The 10,169-nt window shown below is 46.1% G+C and overlaps 1 long non-coding RNA gene across 1 annotated transcript; it reads left to right on the forward strand.

Moving 5' to 3' along the window:
• The first annotated feature begins 2,636 nt into the window (after positions 1 to 2,636).
• On the forward strand, positions 2,637 to 8,749 carry LOC134910628 (uncharacterized). Its single transcript, XR_010176249.1, has 2 exons — positions 2,637 to 3,507; positions 6,700 to 8,749. It is a non-coding gene; the product is annotated as an uncharacterized LOC134910628 (long non-coding RNA).
• The last annotated feature ends 1,420 nt before the right edge of the window (positions 8,750 to 10,169 follow it).

The raw sequence follows: 10,169 nt of genomic DNA on the forward strand, positions 1-10,169 counted from the left end.
ACATTGTCACAACATTACAGTACCCTGCTTCCAACTGAGCTCAGTTGTTGAGCGAGGGGTGGGGCGGTAAATGGGCTCCAGGCGACACAGGAGGCAGGGCTTTGGATTGCTAGGGGGCCGAGCTTCGGGTGGTCAGGGAGCAGGGCTTTAGACTGCTCTGTGGGTGGTGCCAGGGCCATACTTGGACTAAAAATAGGCCCTGGCATTTAAAGCATTCATGCCCACCTTGGTATCAGCGTCTACTCCTGATACAGACTCCTCCCCGTGATGGGAGAGAGGAGGAATAGGAGGAGACGAGAGAGAGAGGAGCAGTGGGGAGGGAGAGAGAGAGAGAGAGAGAGAGAGAGAGAGAGAGGAATAGGGGGAGACAGGAGAGAGAGCGTCATGGGTGGTGGTAGAATAGGAAAAAGAAGGAATATGGAAGGAGTAAAAATCAGAGCTGAAGGGAAATATTGAAGAGAAGGTTGTCAGAGCGAGTCACAATCAGAGATAATGGGGGTCATTCCGAGTTGATCGCTCACTGACGATTTTTGCAGCGCAGCGATCAGGTGAAAAAATGGCATTTATGCACATGCGCATGCCCCGCAATGCACACGCACGACGTACGGGTACAAAGACCTTTGTGGTTGTGCTCAGGTTCTTGCAAAGTTTTTCTTTGCGCTGACGGCCGCAAGAAGATTGACAGGAAGGGGGCGTTTCTGGGTGTCAACTGACCATTTTCAGGGAGTGTTTTCCAAAAACGCAGGCGTGGCTGGGCGTTCGCTGGGCGGGTGTATGACGTCAAATCTGGACACGAATAGGCTGAAGTGATCGCAAGCGCTGAGTAGGTTCAGAGCTACTCTGAAACTGCACAAACTGTTTTTGTAGAGCTCGGCTGCACAGGCGTTCGCACTTCTGCTAAGCTAAAATACACTCCTCAGTGGGCGGCGGCATAGCGTTTGCACGGCTGCTAAAAGCTGCTAGCGAGCGATCAACTTGGAATGACCCCCATTTTTTTGTATAAGGAATAGAAGCTTGTCAGAGGGAGTCACGTCAGGGATGGGGGATATAGGGCAGATGAAGTTGTCGGAGGGAATCAAGGATGGAAGGGGGTATATGGAAAATAGTCACGATCAGGGATGGGGGGATTAGGTAAGATAAGCCTGGGTGAATAGGGAAAATAAGGTTGTCAGAGGGAGTCACGATCAGGGATGGGGGGGTATAGGAAAGATGAAGTTTTCAGGGTTAGAGTTATGAGGGATAAGGTTATAGAGGGATGAGGTGGGGGTTTCTCTCTCTCCCACTCCCTACGGTACATGTAACCATCAGCGGCCGCTGCTCCCTCCTCTACCTCTGCTTGATTATTGTATTGGCCAGCTTCTCCCCCTCTCGCCACCTGTTAGCACCAGTGCCCCCCCTTCCCCTTCTCCCTCATGCTTCATTCAAAACACACTGAGGGGCAGATGGATTAAGCCTGGAGAAGTCATAAAGCAGTGATAAGTACAAGGTGATAATGCACCAGCCAGTGAGCTCCAATATGTAAATTGACAGTTAGCGTCAGTGCGGCACTGCTATGGGAGAGACATCATGACGTCTCTCCCATAGAGAGGAGCCGGCACCCGGAGACAACAGCAGCAGCGGTCCGGAAGCAGGAGCGAGGCTGGTAAGTACTGGTTTTTTTCTTTTAGGGGTTGAAAGCGTCGCTACTACAGGGGGCACATACTGGGGGCACTACTACAGGGGGCACTGCTACGGGGGCACTGATACAGTGGGCACTGCTACAAGGGGCACATACAGGGGGCAGATCTACAGGGGGCACATACTGGGGGCACTGCTACAGGGGTCACAGCTACAGGGGGCACAACTACAGGGGGCACTGCTACCGGAGGACCAGCTACTGGGGGAAAATTAACTGGGGGCACAGCTACTGGGGGCACAGCTACTGGGGGCAAATCTACAGGGGGGCACAACTACTGGTGGCACAGCTACAGGGGGCAAATCAACTGGGGGGGCACAACTACTTGGGGCAAATGTGGGGGCACAGCTACTAGGGCATAACTGTGGCCACTACCCTCCCCAATGAAGCCACATCCCTATTTTTCGCGAACTAACTGTTTTGCCGCAGTGGAAACTTTCGCACTGGGCGCCGCAAGGTGTAGAACCGGCTCTGACTGTAGTGAACACCATAGTCCTGGGAATGCAGTATGATCGCCATGGTAACCCTGTCTAGTTATACCATTAATGCACTGCACATGTGAGAGGGGACCCGGTACTGATCGCCATGGTAACCATACCATTAATGTACTGCACATGTGAGAGGGGACCCGGTACTGATCGCCATGGTAAGTCTAGTTATACCATTAATGCACTGCACATGTGAGAGGGGACCCGGTACTGATCGCCATGGTAACCATACCATTAATGTACTGCACATGTGAGAGGGGACCCGGTACTGATCGCCATGGTGACCCTGTCTAGTTACACCATTAATGCACTGCACATGTGAGAGGGGACCCGGTACTGATTGCCATGGTAACCCTGTCTAGTTACACCATTAATGCACTGTACATGTGAGAGGGGACCCGGTACTGATTGCCATGGTAACCCTGTCTAGTTACACCATTAATGCACTGTACATGTGAGAGGGGACCTGAAGGGTTAGCTCCTCTGTGCTTTGTAGATATTACTTTTTATATGATCAATTTCCTTATAATAGTTACAGTGTAAAAGTGAATATTTCTATTTCCCTAGTGAAGGGTTAAAACATGCTTTATGAACTCTTATGTGTTTGCATTGGATGCATGCTGCCCTGTGTTAGATGCCTTTGTCTCTCATACAGATACCAGGCTTGTGTGGGTCTGGCATCCAAGGTCAGCTCTATACTAGATGAAACCTGCTTTTTCTACTTCTGTGTGTTACTAAAAGATCCTTTGTTAAGTTCCGTCTGATGCAACGTATATAACATCTGCCTAGCAACTGCTATATCCAATTATGTTATGTCAAGTATTAACCACCCCTACGTACCCCACTAGGGCACCACCCCTAAGCCAATGAGCCCTGTTACACTTATCAGTTACACCCTTATGTGTTCTCTTTTTATACCAATGTTAAACATTCAATAAAACAGTGTGAACTTTTACTGCTTGTGTTTGTGCATGTAACTGATAGCGTAAGGGTTTACACTCCAGACGTCTGTGAGGCCATCACATCGAGGGTTAAAGAAAATAAGGTCAAATCCTTTCAGCTGGGGGTTATGTCCGGGATTCAGTGATCGTCCCTGAATGGTAAAAATAGAGAATTTATTGTCTGTCTTTGTCATACAGGATTGCGGTCATACACTGAAGCTGAATCCGTGTCAGTGTTCCGGGAACACGTGACAAGGTAATATTTAAGTCCGGGACTTAATATTACGAAGTTTTATGTAAAACCATAAAACAGGTATCAGGGATACCATAGAATCTTTAATGTCTGGGACTTAAAGATTCGTCTGAGAAGGGACCAGGGGTCCAAGCGCACTTCTCCAAAGACGTTAGTATCTGGGATACTTAAAAATATAGACCTGGGGTCTATACGTAACGTAGAGAATACCCCGATTTGATCGCCTATATATTCTTGTATGTTGTAGTGAGATAAGTTCTTATATTTGGTTCAGACGGCTGGTAAGTTTTCGTCTGCCAGATATCTATGCTCAAACACTTTTCTTGCTTCCTGTCTAAAACGCTGTATTTTTCTGACATCTTGTACGAAGGTAAGCGTACCCGTCAAAAGATTTCATGTTCTCATTATACAGATAATATTGTGATATTGTCAATGACTAATTAACTGGTTAAGCTGATGCATGTATAAGTAGAGTGTTGTATATTTTAGATAATTTTCTTTTAAAAGTTGTATTGTTGATTTATATTACTGTCTGACAATGGGCTCTAGTCAGAGTAAAAAACTGCATATCCCCCGCCCCTCCCTGGTGAGACATGCAAGATGTATGTTGCCCGTAACTCTACCTCAGAGTATTATTTAGTTAACCCATGGGTGGATAATTTAGCGGGATGGACAGAGAAAGCAGGACAGGACCCATTCCTACGGGAAGGCAGTAATTACCTTTTCTATATGGAGATTTAAGAAAAAATGTCAGTTTAGCACAGAAGCGAAGCTGCAGAGAACTGTAAATCTTTGAAAATCCCTCTCGCCTCCCCCCTTTGCATTCCAATGTATCCTGCGCTCAGAGACACAAATCTCTTGGCAGCAGTAACCCTTTCACACTAAATGGGATCGCCTCCAACTTCCACTAGCTCTGTCCCTAACGCATCAGTAACCCAGAGTTTAGATAATAGTAAAACACTGTCCCAAGCCCACTATTACCCTCGATGGCTGTATATCTTATTTGCGCCAAGCTTGCAAAGGACTGCTGGACAGATGATGCTGGCTTACCTTTGCTTAACTCAGAAAGTCACTCATAACTATCAGAACTCCAGACGCTTTGACAGACAGAACCAACCCCGCAGTCAGGGAACATTCCAAAGACCCCGCGCACTGACGGGGCCCGGAGGAGGGTATCCCAGCCTTTATTCAACTCTCCCGTCATAGTAAAGATTCACCTCTGCTGCCACTTATTATAAATGGAAGTAAAATTCCCTTTTTAGTGGACAGCGGTGCAACAACCAGTGTTTTGTGTTCTGACTTATGTAGTATCCCCTCTCACCAGAAAAGATAGAAGGTCTCCGCCCCGTGATACAGCAATTCTTACAACAGGGTATTCTCAGACATATTGTATCACCATACTGTACTCCTGTGAACCCTGTTGCCAAAGCTGATGGTAGTATAAGATTTGCCACAATCTCAGAGCAATCAATCAGCTAATTGTCCCAATTGCACCAATTGTTCCAGATGTAAACTCACTCATTTCTGCAATCCCTGCAGATGCTGCGTTCTCTGTAATTGATTTGAAGAATGCCTTTTTTTTTTCAGCATACCTGTAGATTCACAGACACAATTACTTTTGCCTTTTCTTTTGAGGGTAAACAACTTACCTGGTGCAGATTATTGACGCACCTGTTGTCTCCAGGCCACATTGAGGCCCTGGCAACCTCACCATGGTTCAGTCCTGCTACAGTATGCAGATGATCTGCTGCTCTGTAGTAAAACTGAGGAGGCCTGCCGAGAGGATGGTGTTTCATTACTAAACTGGCTTTGTGAATGTGGACACAAGGTGTCCAAAATAAAAATGCAATGGTGTAAAAAGCATGTTGATTACTTAGGTTTTGTGCTCACTCAGGGAGAGAGGAAAGTCAGTCCACAACGCATACAGTCTGTATTGGGCCTGGTCACCCCAACTGCCCAGAGGGAACTACTGTCCTTCCTGGGTATGGTAAATTACTGCAGACAGTGGATATCTGATTGCTCTTATTGTGATAGCATTTTGAGACAAGCCACACTGAAGGACAAACCTAGAGCTGTACAATGGTCACAAGAAATGTTAACTGCATATGAAAGTTTAAAATGTATGTTGATGAAAAGTCCGGCACTTGGCCTCCCCAATTATGTACTACCTTTCCATCTATATGCAAGGGACAATTGTAAAACCATGGCGGGGGTGCTCACACAGTTTCATGGAGGGAAGTTGCGCCCCGTGGCATTTTTTTCCCAAAGTCATGCCAGTGTCTGTGCAAGGTGTGCCTGCCTGCCTCAGGGCTTTGGCAGCCTGTGCAATGGTTGCAGAAATGGCCACTACCCTCACTTTAGGCCACATCACAGTACTCCACACCACACATGATGTCCTGGCAATACTTAAAGGCTTACACACAGCACATGTCAGCACAACGCCTTAGTGGATATGAAGTACTCCTTTTGAGTAACCCTACCCTTACCATCAAGTACACTGCTAGTTCTTCTGGCCCTGCACCCATTCTCAATACCCTTTTAGGCTTGAAAGGTCCCGAGGATGAACCACCCGACCTACATGACTGTGCTGCTTCTATTGAAGCTGAAACTTCTCCCAGACTTGACATGTCTCCCGTTCCCATACCAGGCGCAGACGTAGTTTTTGTTGACGGCTCATGTAGTAGGCCCAATGACAATACATACCAGGCTGGCTATGCCATTGTCACCCTCCCTGATACTGTGTTGGAAACCCTACCAATACCTTATCAGTCCGCGCAAGCTGCAGAACTCATTGCACTCACTAGAGCATGTCCCTCCCTTTACAACGTCCATCTGCTCACTCAACTTCAAGCTGCTGCGACTAATACTGATCTCTCCGACTGGACTTACCCAATTCTGCAGAAAAAATCCTAAATCAGGATTAATCTGCAAAGAGGGGAAACCCTGTATACCCCAGTCCAGTGCCCCTTTGCTCGTTGCCCAGTGCCGTGGTGTTGGTCACCGTGGTGAAGCCACAACACTCCTCCTACTAACCAATGATTTTTATGTTACTAATGCCAAATCACTTGTGGACCAGTATGTTAGCAGATGCATCACTTGCCTCAGGAACAACCCTAATAAAGCTAAACACCAGCATCTTGAATACCCCACAGAAAACTCTAGGATACTCACCCTTTGAAATACTAATGGGTAGACCCTTTTCCTACACCCTGGGCTAAGAAACCACTAGTAATACAGGAAGGAGATCTAGAACTCATCAGAGAAGAGTATGTCAGGTCCCTGATAATAAAACTGAATGAAATTGAACATGAGGTTGTTTGTAAAAACCCTTTGAATCCACAGGAACCTACACACCCCTTTAAAGTCGGAGACAGAGTCGTGGTGAAGGTGCTCCCCAGGAACAAGAGCCCAGGAGACTTCACCTATGGTCCAGAGACAGAGGTCGTAGCAGTTACCCGAACAGCAGTCCTGACAGAGGAAAGTCCTACCTGGATCCATGCATCCCGAGTAAAAAAGGTTCCTAGACCAGACCTAGAGAGGGAAGCAAGTGATTCCAGTGAGGTACGAACCGGGGCAGACAGCCCTGACCTCCCACCTAGCGAAGACAGAAGAACAGAAAACGATGAAGAACCTGCCCCCTATCTTTATCCTGGGGACTATCTCGATAGCCCTACTGGCCCTCATTCACCTCACAATATGTGAAGTCGACATCACACAAACAGATGGGGTCCCCACCTTGTGGTACAATTCCTCCAATACACACGTAGCCACATATATCCTTGACTATTTTATGTTCCCCAAAATTGCTGATGACAAATATTATATACAACAAAGGAGGAAATCAGGAATGTCTGAGACAGTATATATTTGTGTTACTGACGAATGGTACTATGACAATAGATATTATGGATCTAATTGTAATTCCTGGGAAGCTGTGGGGTGGAATACAGGAGTAGATTGGAAATATGGCCCATCGTTTGCAAAGAATAGATGGAGCAAATATGGAGTACCCCTACTTTCTAGACTATCCATTCATAAGATGGATGAAGGCCCAAATTCATACAGGTTTAGACTAAACATAGTGAACCCTAGCAGAAGCGACAATGAGACTTATGTACTTGGTATATGGTGGCAAGCAGGATACTATAGTGCAAGACAAATGTTTTATTTGTGGGACATGTACAAAAACCCAAAATACCAGCCTAAAATTGCTCCCCAAAACAAACCTTTAAAGCCCCATATTGCCACTTTTAAAGATATGGTGGCTATTACTAACCCTACCTTTGAAGACACCCTAGCTATTGAAACTGGTTTCTCTGACATTAATTTTTGGTTGGAATGGATGAAGTATAGTGCTAACAAACACAATAAAAGCAACTGTTATGTCTGTGGCAAATCTAGGCCCCACCTAGGTACAGTGCCCCTTAATATACCCCTAGAACAAGAAAATTGTTTTTTTTTCAGCCTTTTTAATGACACCAAAACAAATGACAGTCAGTGCGAAATGTGGAAAAGGGAATATCCCATATTGTCAAAAAAATCCCAACCCAGGAAGCACCATAACTATATATCCTGGAAACTACACTTGTTATACATCTAACACCACCACAGGGAGAAATTTAAAAACCTTCCCACCAGGGTATTGTGCAAATAAGCATATTCATACTTGTAACTTTAATTCTTGTAGGCATTATAGTTTATTGTATAATTCCCTGTGGAAAGAAACTTACCTCCAAAGGCATTGATAAGGCCCTGATGTATTATGACATAACCACCAGTCCTGTCACCTCCTCTGATAGTAAGGGACCCGACGATTATGTCCAATAGCTCAAGAACTGGAGGAACAAGAAAGGAGCCTCACTCAAGAATCATGTCATATATTAATCATGATTCTAAGAGGGGATTGAAGGGTTAGCTCCTCTGTGCTTTGTAGATATTACTTTTTATATGATCAATTTCCTTATAATAGTTACAGTGTAAAAGTGAATATTTCTATTTCCCTAGTGAAGGGTTAAAACATGCTTTATGAACTCTTATGTGTTTGCATTGGATGCATGCTGCCCTGTGTTAGATGCCTTTGTCTCTCATACAGATACCAGGCTTGTGTGGGTCTGGCATCCAAGGTCAGCTCTATACTAGATGAAACCTGCTTTTTCTACTTCTGTGTGTTACTAAAAGATCCTTTGTTAAGTTCCGTCTGATGCAACGTATATAACATCTGCCTAGCAACTGCTATATCCAATTATGTTATGTCAAGTATTAACCACCCCTACGTACCCCACTAGGGCACCACCCCTAAGCCAATGAGCCCTGTTACACTTATCAGTTACACCCTTATGTGTTCTCTTTTTATACCAATGTTAAACATTCAATAAAACAGTGTGAACTTTTACTGCTTGTGTTTGTGCATGTAACTGATAGCGTAAGGGTTTACACTCCAGACGTCTGTGAGGCCATCACATCGAGGGTTAAAGAAAATAAGGTCAAATCCTTTCAGGACCCGGTACTGATCGCCATGGTAACCCTGTCTAGTTATACCATTAATGCACTGCACATGTGAGAGGGGACCCGGTACTGAACGCCATGGTAACCCTGTCTAATTATACCATTAATGCACTGCACATGTGAGAGGGTACCCGGTACTGATCGCCATGGTAACCCTGTCTAGTTACACCATTAATGCACTGTACATGTGAGAGGGGACCCGGTACTGATCGCCATGGTAACCATGTCTAGTTACACCATTAATGCACTGTACATGTGAGAGGGGACCCGGTACTGATCACCATGGTAACCCTGTCTAGTTACACCATTAATGCACTGCACATGTGAGAGGGGACCCGGTACTGATCGCCATGGTAACCCTGTCTTACACCATTAATGCACTGCACATGTGAGAGGGGACCCGGTACTGATCGCCATGGTAACCCTGTCTAGTACCACCATTAATGCACTGCACATGTGAGAGGGGACCCGGTACTGATCGCCATGGTAACCCTGTCTAGTTACACCATTAATGCACTGTACATGTGAGAGGGGACTCGGTACTGATCGCCATGGTAACCCTGTCTAGTTACACCATTAATGCACTGTACATGTGAGAGGGGACCCGGTACTGATCACCATGGTAACCCTGTCTAGTTATACCATTAATGCACAGCACATGTGAGAGGGGACCCGGTACTGATCGCCATGGTAACCCTGTCTAGTTATACCATTAATGCACTGTACATGTGAGAGGGGACCCGGTACTGATCGCCATGGTAACGCTGCCTAGTTACACCATTAATGCACTGCACATGGGAGAGGGGACCGGGTACTGATCGCCATGGTAACCCTGTCTAGTTATACAATTAATGCACTGCACATGTGAGAGGGGACCCGGTACTGATCGCCATGGTAACCCTGTCTAGTTACACCATTAATGCACTGTACATGTGAGAGGGGACCCGGTACTGATCGCCATGGTAACCCTGTCTAGTTATACCATTAATGCACTGCACATGTGAGAGGGGACCCGGTACTGATCGTGATTGCCATGGTAACCCTGTCTAGTTACACCATTAATGCACTGTACATGTGAGAGGGGACCCGGTACTGATCGCCATGGTAACCCTGTCTAGTTACAAAATTAATGCACTGTACATGTGAGAGGGGACCCGGTACTGATCGCCATGGTAACCCTGTCTAGTTACACCATTAATGCACTGCACATGTGAGAGAGGACTCCGGTACTGATCGCCATGGTAGCCCTGTCTAGCTATACCATTAATGCACTGCACATGTGAGAGGGGACCCGGTACTGATCGCCA

This window comes from Pseudophryne corroboree, chromosome 4, assembly GCF_028390025.1.
Source record: "Pseudophryne corroboree isolate aPseCor3 chromosome 4, aPseCor3.hap2, whole genome shotgun sequence".
Lineage (NCBI taxonomy): Eukaryota > Metazoa > Chordata > Amphibia > Anura > Myobatrachidae > Pseudophryne > Pseudophryne corroboree.